The sequence below is a fragment of the Larimichthys crocea genome, chromosome XIII (assembly GCF_000972845.2).
Source record: "Larimichthys crocea isolate SSNF chromosome XIII, L_crocea_2.0, whole genome shotgun sequence".
NCBI classification, from domain to species: Eukaryota; Metazoa; Chordata; class Actinopteri; family Sciaenidae; genus Larimichthys; species Larimichthys crocea.
Genome location: NC_040023.1, coordinates 23,215,341 through 23,227,373, shown reverse-complemented (window position 1 = coordinate 23,227,373; position 12,033 = coordinate 23,215,341).

Here is a 12,033-nt window from a genome sequence, read left to right as displayed (position 1 = left end):
TTAAGTCTATTCCTCCTCCATTCTTTGTCACTCTCCACCTCACATCCACCAGTTCCCCCAGCCCTCTCCTAACCTCCTTTCCCACCTCACCTCTATCCTTTCCTCCTCTCTCCTCTGTCATCTACAGACCTCTCTCTTTCTCAAAGGGGAACTCCCTGTAGGAGGCGAGGGGCCGCTGTTTTGGAACGGTGACTCCTGATTAAACTCCCCCTGTCTGAAGGTGACCTTCAGATTGCTGAATCAGCTGGTGCGCTATAAGAACCTTGGGACACACACACATGCACAACCAAGGTAAACCTAATTTTAAACTTTAACTAAAATCTGCTACAGCTGCTTGAAGAAGGCCTGCACTTTGTAACAATGTCCTTAATCGGAAGAAGAGGGGAAAAGAACAGCACATAACCACACCACAACTGGTATTAATAGAGGAGTACTTAAACATCTTGGGAAATTATATAATTTGCTTTCTTTCCAAGCATTAGATGAGAAGCTTAATGCCACTCAAACAACTGTATGCTTAATATGAAACTACCGCAAGTGGCCAATTAGCTTAGCTTAGCATAAAGGCAGGAAAGCTATTTTTTTGCACTTTGGCTTATGAACAGATTTCTCAAACGAGATATAGTATGCTAATTAGTGAACACGACTGGACAGATCGAGGCGTGCTGTTTCCAGTGGTATCAGTCTTTTCATCCAATTCTCACTCTAATGCTCTTCTAGAGGAAAGTGTGCATCCGAAAAATGCTATACTCTTCCATTAACCATTAAAAGAAGAAGCCAACACATGCGCAACACACACTCCCGTTAAACCTTCAGGGAGGACTGTTGCAGTCAGAGGAGGGGTGTATCTATCATGATGTCCTTTACAGATCTGCTGAAGACATGGGCCACACATCTGTTGGCCATCTGATGGATGGCGAGTGATTAGACACCTTTTGACCTGTAATGCTATCTAACACATTGATCCTTCTGATGGAACGTATATGTGTGTCACAGGGAGGCTGTGTGTGATGACGGTGTGTACATATGTTTTTCAGAGGCAAGACAGAGAAACTTCATAGCTCACAGCTGGTACTGAGGAGTGTCGAAGCTTCACACACACACACGCATACATACACATGAGTAACTGAACATGTGTAGCACAGGTGCAGTGCACCTGTCCGTAGCCAGGGGAGTTTGGACACCTGCAAGTCCTCTACTCCTTCTCGCCTTGCCTCCCCCGCCCTCAGGTCACCCCCGCTGCCCTCATCCACCCCGGGAAGCTCTCAGTTGTTGATCAAGGTAAGGTGAGAGCTGTTATCTCAATGTCTGGGAGGAGAAGCACAGGAGTGAAAGAGCCATTATAGCCCCACAAATCACCACAGGAGTCCCATCTCACACAGCTGTGTGAAACTCAAACCGTGCTCAGAATAAAGTAGAAGAGGAAGGCGAGGAATGAGGAGGGAAGCAGTCAGAGAAGAAAGGAGACAGGAATATCGTGAGATTGTAGACTGTCAAGGATACAGTGCATTGTTTCCCAGCATCATGAGAATTCAGTGCCACTAGATGACAGCCTTGAGCAGAGGAAGCATTCAAAGTATCCCCCAAAGTAATAGCCAGAGTTCCTGTGTGTGCTGTGTGTATACTGTACTCCAGCCTACAGACTGTTTGCCATACAATCAATGCTGTGCAGCTTGTAAACAAACAGTTCAGGGGCTAAGCTTTTGAAGTGATAGGGCCGTGTTTGAGAAAGTGCAGAGCAGCTCCGAACACACAACATCCTCTTTAAAGATACTCGCCTGGAAGTGGCAAGGGTTGTTGGCCCGGGAAGTAAAAGGGGTGACTGAACGGCTTGTCACACAACTTCCTCATGCTTCTTCTTTCACCTATCTACGGCCCATTCACAATGACCATATTTGACTGTTATTTCATCGTGCGAGGTTTCATCACAGGGCGAAGCTTGACAAAACCAAACTACGACCACTCATGTTTTACTTTAAATAAACCCCCAGATATCCCACATTGTGGTTTGTGCAGCTCCTTGTTTTCCTGTTATTTTTCTAGCAAGTTCTCCAGAGCACTTCGCACATGCAATTTTGATTTAGTAAAATTGCACGTTTGTCTGTATCTGGATATATTTATGGGGTCATCACACTTAATATGACTGTAAAGAGGAAAGAAAATATGTTTGTAGCAGAGAGCAGTGAGGAGCAAAGAGCCAAAGACAAACAGTCAATGGGTGTATTTGGACGTGTGCATATGTGCCTTATTTTGTGTTTATAGTGTTTGTGTGGGTTCTTGCGGTTGTCAGTGCTGTTCTTCATTAATGACAAGAAACATTTGGATGGCTCCCTCACGCCCTTTTTTAATGATTCTTAACTGCCAAGTGGGTACACACACATTCACCCACACACACAGCCAACATGGCAAACATGGTGGCTGTGACACATTTCCTCTTCTACTCTTGCAAGGGCCGTAAAGCACTAATGTCTCTAACTGGGCCTAATATAAGACACCAGTGAGGATGTAGACATTATGAGAGAATTTTTCATCCATTCATACATTTCCGTTAGCTTCCTATTCAGGGATACTGGGAGCCTATCCCAGCATGCGTTGGACTGGAGTCATGGAAACAGCCTGGACAGGTTACTAGTCTGTCACAAAGCAAATACAAACACACCCCCTCACGCTGAAATTCACACTAATGAGCAAATTTGAGTCTCCAGTCTCAGTAGGCTTGCACATATTTGCAAAGTGGGAGGAAACTGGAGCTGCCAAAGGAAATATCTGAACATGGGAAGACCACAGAAAGGAAATATCAATATCCTCTGTGCTTTACATGATATATCTGCTTTTAAAAATGACTCACGCACTTCATTGCAAGTACCTTTTTCTCTTGCATTATAAGACTATATTGTCCATGCTCTGATATGCCGATTTACCAGCAGATGCCCAGTCTTCCATTTCTTTTTATTCCTAAAGTCCCCTCTTTATGTCTTTCACCTTTTTGCATGGTCCCTGCATCCTCCACCCTGAGAAATGACATCTTTCAGGACAAACTGCTTTGCCTCTCAGTAGTACAGAGTGCTGTTCTGTGCTGGGTTTGAATTTCAACGATGCACCTCAGTGCCTCTTGAGAGGGTCTGATTGAGGTGTAGGGGTATTATGTATGTGTGCGTGTGTACTACAGGCAGTTGTGTGTCCATAAGCATCCTTGGCTGTGTAGATCTGTACTTTGCTGATCACACCAACTGCTCTCACGGCTGTTTAGCTGAGTGGAATGTGTTATCCATGGGGGTGTAAGTTAGTCAGGGCCGGGATACACACATGATGCTCAAATGTTTTCTCCTCTGGGACCTGTGGACTCTATCACACCCCTATCATCGCTCATTTGTGAGGTGCCTCCTGGCTACCGATCCACTCACACCTGTCCTTTCTGAATGGATAGTTCAACTTTTGCTGTTTTGTGGAGAGCTTAGCATTAAGACTAGAAACAAGGGGAAAACGGGTAATTAGTGAGCTTAGGAGCTGCTGGTACGGAGAGATTTTTTTCTGTTCGCCCAATTTCCAGTTTTCATGCAAAGCTAAGCTAACCAGCTGCTGGCTAGCTTCATATTTAATAAACAGTGAGACGTTTACTCCAATGGAAAGAAAGCAAATGTCACAACATGTTGAACTAAACAAGATTCTGAGTACATAAAGTGGTCAATGCATGCACAATAAAATGGAAAATATTCAAGGCCAATCACATTTCATGCTTTCTAATACCAAAATAAAAACAACCCAAAACTTGACAAGTATCCTGACAACTTAATCATATTTTTTCCATTCAACTTTTCGGATCTGATCATCAGCTTATATAAAAGTGCTTGGATGAAGCACTTTTCTAACTTCATTTTCCTCTCCACTGTGCTGTGTGGCCAAAACCAACCTCGCCAGTATCTGACACTGTGGAGCTCAAACTAAATAAACCCTGTAGATTTGAGTTAGTGCTTGTTCTTGTTGTTACAGCTTTTTGGCTTGGCGCAGGCCGGGACCAACACTGACTTTTATCCATGTAGCATTCAGAGCTGCCCAGAGCTGTAACAATTTTGTTTTATATTGCAAGGCTGCAAGGAAAACTACAGTATAATGCAGGTAAAAGTTGTGTATAACATCTCTTTCCAAACATCTCAGGCTTCATTTATCTACAAAATGTTGCATGAGATACTTAAATCCAACTCAATTATTCTGTAAATGTGTTTAAGTTCTTTAGTTTCTCCTCTGAGCAACAACAGACGCTGTGCTTAAGGAAGAGGATTCTGGCATTTTAAACGGCTGATGTAAAATTAAGTGTTATGGGCAGATTAACATAAAAACGCAACGTTCTCAAACCACATGAAATGTTGTTTATTTTTCTTCTTTTCTTACTGTTTTTTAACCATGTTGCTATGCTACCTCTTCTTGCTGTAAAACTATAAACAATTTGCAGACCGCAATAGACCCTGCTGGTGGCTCGCGGCTAGCTTGTTGGGCTGCCAGGTTGCTGGGATATCCAGTACATATAAAATGCATATGTTTTCTTCTTCTATTTTCTGGAGTTTCTGCTTCTCCACACGTTTGTCGTAAATGTGGACGAGACAGGGAAAACCTTATGCACAGAGCCTAGCTTACTCATTCACCTGGAAATCCAAAAAGACTGGTGTTGATGTGAAATGTAGGTGGCTTGTTACAATCTATAGTGTGTAATACGAGTATGGTGGGAAGGCGGTTTCATTTGTTTACTTTGTGTGTTTGGATATTGCATGATGAAAAGTTTGTTGCTGTTGTTTTTTTTAGTTCATTCTTGCATAGCTTTTGTTGAACATTTTGAGGTTTTATGAATCTAAATAAATAAAATGTGTGTTTGCGTAAGCTCCTGCGTGTGCATGCAGGAGCATGTTAGTGTGTGTAGGTGTCTGCACACCCATGACTGTGTTCGTACGCCTGTGTATGTGTGTGTGTGTGATTTTGACTATCTGTACAATTTCTATCATGGGGGCTTTCCAGAACATCTCTCCCTCTTTGCTTGCAAATTTTCCTTCCAGCTGCCCCCATTGAAATCTGTACCCTTCTTGTTCTCTTCTCCCTCTGATGCGTTCTACCTCCCACCTGCCAGACTCATGCAATGAATCAGCATCTGCCATAAAACAGCCTAAAAACCACCACTCTGTTTTATTATGATTTGATTTGAATCAAGGTGTAACATGGTCATTCTTTGTGGCACAGGGTTTTTCCACATGTCAAGCAAAAATGTTTCAGATTGATTAAAAAAAAAAAATCCTTTTACACAATGGATCATGGAATGGAATGTATGTGGTCTTTTATCATTATTAATTTTATATACTTCTCAGAAATCAGTTTTTCTCCTGCCAATGTTGCAAGCTGTTCATTTTGTGCAAACTCTGTTTGACCAAAGTTTAGAGTTGAGCTTTGTTTTACTGATTTAAACTGACATTTATTTCAAGTTCTCTTATAGTTCTGTAGACAGCTCCAGCCACCTCCACACTTCAAAGTTGGGGAAGGTTCCTCTGAGAACTGAGCCAGATGGTTCCTGATTCCAACAACACAGCAGGATGTTGAGAGAGACATCATGACGGTCCAAAGACGGGTGACGGGTGCTTAGATGAAAGCACGTCATTGTGATCGGTTCTTGGAACAATCATTTGACTGTCTCTCTCTATATATATATACTGCTGTAAACTTGAATATGTTTCTGTTTTGTGGTTATGTGCGTTCGTGTGTCAGCAAATGAAAAGCATGAACTATTTTAACAAATGAAGCAATACATCTTGAAATTGGACCACCAACAAGCTCTCCATTTCCTCTTATATTCTACCACAAGCATCAATAGTGCAAAGAATGATGGGAGGTCAATGGCTTTCCTCACTTGTACTTTGTAGACCATTCTGGCAAGTTAACCGTAGTCATTAAGTGAGCAAAAAACAAACTTTATACTCACCAACCTCTTGATGAACCTGCTCAGAAGGAAAGAACTAAAGTATAATGTTTCAGAAAGCCTTAGCAGTACTAGTCAGGTAATGGTTTAGTTGCTTAAAAGGAGAAATGTAAGTGTGTCCAGTGGCCATGTGTGCCATCAGTTAGAAAACTTGGCAAATGATAAAGAGAATGTTAAAGTATGAAAGCGTATGGAAGGAGTCATGTCCTGATTTAAGGAGTTTTATCTCACCCTTTATTAGACACTTAGCACCTCATCAGAACTTTCCAGACAGAGTTGTTGTAAAAAAGGATGATTGGAGGTTTGCCAACCTGCAGCTATGGTGAGCGTAACTGGCAGGTGTTGGTGGGTGTTTCCACTGGTGGCATTTACCGGTATAGTCCACACCATACTGGGAACCGGCTGCATCTGTTTTAAAAGCGTCTATAGCATGATCTGAGCGGTCAACACAAAGGCTTTCTCAAAGGTTGGTTCTTTCATGAGGCATAGCGGATTTTAATGATGATAGCAACCATGCTCTTTTTTTTTGTCTTTCAAGTTATCAGATATTTGAAGTTGGCCTGAAAAACTTTTAAACGTAAAGATAATCAGCCCAGGTCTACAACACTCTGCTCCACACATTGAGACTAACACCACATGCAAAGAACACAGTTGCATTAACGGGAGGGAGTTGAGTGAGAAATTCCTCTCTGACTTCATAAGCATTGAAGTCATTTTTCTTGAAATCTGCTCTCATTCAGTCAAATAAACTGACCAATTTACCTTCCGATGACTAATTGAAACAGTCTTGAGGGAGCCTTTATTTTTTAGGAGAGAAAAATAGGACTTCGCCCTCCTCAACTTCACCAGCTTCATGCCTCTCATCCCTCCCTCTATTCCTCATCAAAGTTACATGTGCCCGCAGTGTAACACTGTGTGTGCCTCCAACAGTCATTTATCATCATATACTTATTTCCAAAAAAGAACCATTTATGTAATGAAAGCACTGAGGGGAAAAAATGGGAAAATGAAGAAAAAAACTTTTAACCTGTAATAAAAAACAGACATGCCATGTAGGAGGCGAGGAGGTGACGTCTCATTTGCTGCCAGCACTCCCCAAGGTGGTGGTGGTGGTGGTGGTAGTGTGTGCGTGTTCAGAGGTAGGGGGGTTGGGGCGTCACATTATAAGGAATGAATTAAAGCTTGGATGCAAAGAAGGAGCTTTAGATGCTCTTCACTTTTATGGGGCTGCAAGCAGAACTGAACGCACCGTTGTTGGGTTGGCTCTTAATAGCTGAATGCTCTTGCACAATGGCATCACCTCTGACTGCCATGTTCCCAGAACTGAGGTACATTTTTCCACTGTTAAGATGTCACCAAACAAATGTTGAGAATGTATGCCCAGCAGAACGCAGATGTCTTTGGAAAGAAAGAGGCAGAAAGGGTTGGTGAACATCTGCAAGAAAAACAGTGTTTGTGCTCGGATTTAAATAAATAATTCTTTTAAATCCTTTTTTCTATCAGCACATTATGTTAGAGGCTCATTACAAGCTCAAGCAAAAAGCCACTATTTATTTATTGCAATAGTTAATATGTTTCAATAGAATAATAGTGCTAACATGCCGCCCTCTGCGTTGTCAACATCAGGCTTCCAGGGCTTTAGCCAGGAATGTTTTTTGACTAGCCCTGAATCTTTTAGGAAGAGGAAAAGTCTATAATCATAACAAAATGTAAATAATTAAGTGCTCTTTTAGAATGGACGTATGGTGTGCTGCCCAGTATCAGACTCACATGGTAGCATCACCAACACTACACCAAAAAGGTATGGTATAAACAAAATTACCAACCACTGGTTTAATAGGTAATGTTGCCAAGCAATCCCTAACTACCTATCTGTAATATGTGCTGCTGATGCATTCTGACATTCTGACAGTCAGACAAAGTGGCTATGCTAACGTACTAGTACATCCCAAAAAGTTAATTAGCGTAAGGGTAACAGTGTTGCTGTTGATAATTAGCCAATTATCTAATGTTAGCTGCTGGTCATCATCTGAAGGCCATTCAGTATCAATGCATTTTGCTTTATAGATGGGTTATTTGTAGACTGGCATAAGGACAGAATAATATAGGTTCAGTTCAGTTTTATTTTTATTACATGGTATATTCTAGTACACTTTTACTCACATGCATTCACTAAATGAAATATGAACATAAAGTGCATTTTTGCTTTGTCTAAATTTGTTTGATGGCTAATCGACGCAACTTTAATGTTGCTAAAACACAACTATATATATATTGTAATTTCTACCAACCCACATCATTCTGTTTAACAATTATAAATAGCCTGTACTGTACACCCACTAGATGGCAGAATGTGCACCTACTGTATTCATTCCTTTATTCCTTTATTATTTCTTTATGGTGGTGGTAGAGGAAAAGTCAGGGAATCAAAGTCAGTAGGTTTCATCATCTGGTGACCATGAATATCTGTATAAAAAATTATGGCAATCAGTCGTGTAGTTGTTTCTGCTAGGCTGGCTAAGAATATATTTCTAATTACATTAATATCTTTGTGAGAACAATCTAAGTATGTAATCATCACTGGATTCTAACATAAAGGTGACATTGTCCATTTTTAACTTTATTCCTCCGTAATGCAGATATGCATAATAATTGTTAAAAGGTCCAGTATGAAAGATTTAGGGGGCTCTATTTAGAGAATATAGCACACATGGATTATAATATTCCTGTTTTTATTTGTCTATAATTACCTGAGAGAACAGTTGTTTGTTTGTTGGTTTGTATGTTTTTCTTACAGACCTTAAATGAGTCAACCACACAGTAGTTTCTCCCTAATGCTGAAGGAGAGGGTGAGGCAAAGTGGTTGCAATCAGCAACTACACCACTAGGTTCCACTAAATCCTACTCAGTGGTCCTTTAATGCTTGCATGATGGAGAAGTGTGAAATTGGAGTTAAAACTGAGCAATGCTGGTCAGGTATGTGAAGTAGACAGGAGCGGAAAGGCAGGCCATTCTCATAAAGCGACTTCCACATGGTTTGGTCAGTGCAAACAGATGTGCGGAAGTGCCTTTGTCCTACATGGACTTTTCACTTAATTACCTTGGATAATCCTCAACAGGTGAGCAGCGGTTTCTTCTAGTATTGCAAAATTTGAGCAGCAGCCACAGAGGATCATGGTCCTGTTTATGCAGGGACCCCCATGAAAGACTACAGTATGTTTTTAAATGGTATTGTAAGAGTTGCCTGTAAGATGAAACCGTTTGATAAACCCTGTTCAGTGAAACATTAATCTCTCGCAAACAGCTAATTTAAATGCCACTATTGTGAGGTGAGATTTAATCATCCACCCTGGCAACCAAGTTGACTTTATGAAATACCTTCAGTAATTGCCATAAAATACCCTCCTAAATCCACATTGTGTCAGAATCTTTGAAGTCATGAGCTTATGGACTACTGTGATGTATTTCTTCTTGACACCCTCTTTATCAGGTAATCAGATCCAGCACGTAGGCCTGCAATGAAAGCCCTGTGATTTAATGTCCAGTTAACTGACGTAATGGTTGGTAATTGATCAGTTATTTATCGACCATGCAAATTCAGCTGCACCAAGAATAAAAAAAAGAAGAAGAAAAGACATATTAATTAGGAAAGAACTGTTTCTTTTAACAATCTTTTATAGTTTTTTTCCTTTAAATTCAGCTCCTGTGAACTGATCCAAGAGGCAACACGCTACTTCTGGAAGAGTGGAAGAGCTTTTGTTACAGTGGTTTATGGAGTCTATCATAAAACATAAGTCTGTATATGGTTGATATATGCACCGGCTTCACTTTGTTTACAATCCATCCATAACTCCTAAACCTTCCTTGTTTAATTTTATGTTCCAACTTGCGGATGATAGTAACTTTATTCTCTACTTACAACCCCCTTGTCCAGCCAGTCTGTGTCTCATTTTATCCCCCCATATTTTACTGCTTTTTTCCATGTTTTTTCCCCCCTCTACTTTCTTATGGACTGGCTACTGCTGTCACTAAGGATAATCAGGGTGTTAAGAAAAAGTTATGAGACAGAAGAGAGTGCTACTATGGTTCCCTTCAAGCAGCAGGTCCTGGATCATTTCAGCAGTTGTCCCTAAAGGTTGTGCGTACAGTACATGTGGGGGTGAAGTTTGCTGATTCCAGTGTCACACTCAGCTGGGGCAGCAATTTGGTTTCATATTCAGATGTAGAGCAATGCCAGGACACCAACATTGGCATTGGCTACATCACATATTTGTGTTTTTAGACATGCACACAAACACATCATATTAAGTCTTTCATGTGTAGCGGACCTCATTAGGGAAATCTAATCAAAGATGACATCACTTGTTGGGCACAGAAGAAGGACTTGTGGTGAAGGTGTAAAAAAAAACTAGGCCTCTTTTGCATTGCATTATTTTCTTTTCTCTGCTCTTTGCTACTCTGTGCTGTTGATGCAATGGTCTCATGGGGGAAAAAATATGCTAGCATCGAGAAGCTGGAGCATATATTTCATTATAAGAAAAGGGTTAGAGCATTAAAGAAAAGAGAACGTATTGTTCTGCTGCAGAAACCTCCGAGGTTTGTGAAAGACTAGAGCATCTTTACATCTGAGCCAGACTGAGGACAACCGAGTAAACACAGATGATAACGATCAGCAAAGATATGGATTCAGTTTGCATCTAATATGACATCTGATATATCTAGAAGGAGAGAGGCTACATATGGTATCTCCAGACATGTTTACTTTAAGATTTATAAAAGTTCAATGCCTGAAGGGTTGACCCTTGAAACATTTATAATGTACATCAGAATACTTATTGTTTTTGATGTATCATTGCTTCTATCAATCTATAGGGTACTGTGTTCCCATGGCACAGCACCTGTCATATCAACATGATATACTCAGATATTGCTCTTGGAAGTGGACAAAAACAGTCCCATAAGTTCTTAGATGGGAGGGTTGGTAATATATTTGAATGATGAATGGCTTCTTGTATATATTTGTATAAAGAATTCCTCAATAGGGATAAATCTATGGTTGGACATGGTATCATTGTAAATGCATATTTGAGAGGTGACGATGTCGCAGATAATGTCTCTGAAACTAAAGCAGACGTTGGATCAGATGAGATCTGACTTCAAAGTTATATAATGCGCCAAACTCTGTCATGACCAACTCCGCTCTACAACCAAGTGGAAAACATTACCTCAGTTACTTTAAGTGTTTCACAACATAGCAAGCAGCGATATATTTCCAAAAAAAAAGACAAACCACAAAGAGCCCATCAAGCTCACGACGAGCTCCACAGGTGCTCACGCAGAAAAAAAGTAAAAAGAATAAAAATGGGAAGAATATGCCTCTGGGGAACCTTGATATATTTTGGACTTATATGTAAAATGCCTTTAGTAAAGAGGGCAAAATGTTTGGCATGTTTCAGCTGTGAAGTGGCCTCAGATCAGGAAGAAATCAAGCTTCAGATAGACCACAGCAAGAAAAGCAAAGAAGTGCAGTTAGGTAAACAGATCACAGGTGTGTCCTCTCCTGCCTAAGGAGGAACCTAGGAAAACCCAGCTTTGCTACTTTGTGAATAAAAAATAATATTAATTTTGCATTATCAAAGTTTGCCCCAACTATATTTTGTTTTTTAAAATCACCTTTAAACTTATTTTCAGCGCAAGTGCAGTAGCATATAGGTTTGTCATTGAATGCACAAAAAGAAGTTAAAAGGAGGAATTGTTAAAGGAAATATTTGACAAAACATTTGGTTGAAAACTTTCACACCATGATGTGCTAATCTACTATGGCAGAAATTATATATTATTTGTTTATTCATATTATTTCTTCACTGCAGGTATTGATTGCATACGGCATACTCACATTGGATTTGTGTCTGTGATTGTTTTCTGCCAACAGAGTTTCATAGTTACATTGTAGTTTTGAAGTTTTTTGCGAGAATATAAAGCTATTTAAATATGTGTGTTGTGCCTACAAGCCTCCTTCCCTATAGGAAAATGTGAATTATCTAAATGAGACAAAACTAAAACATTATGTTCTTATT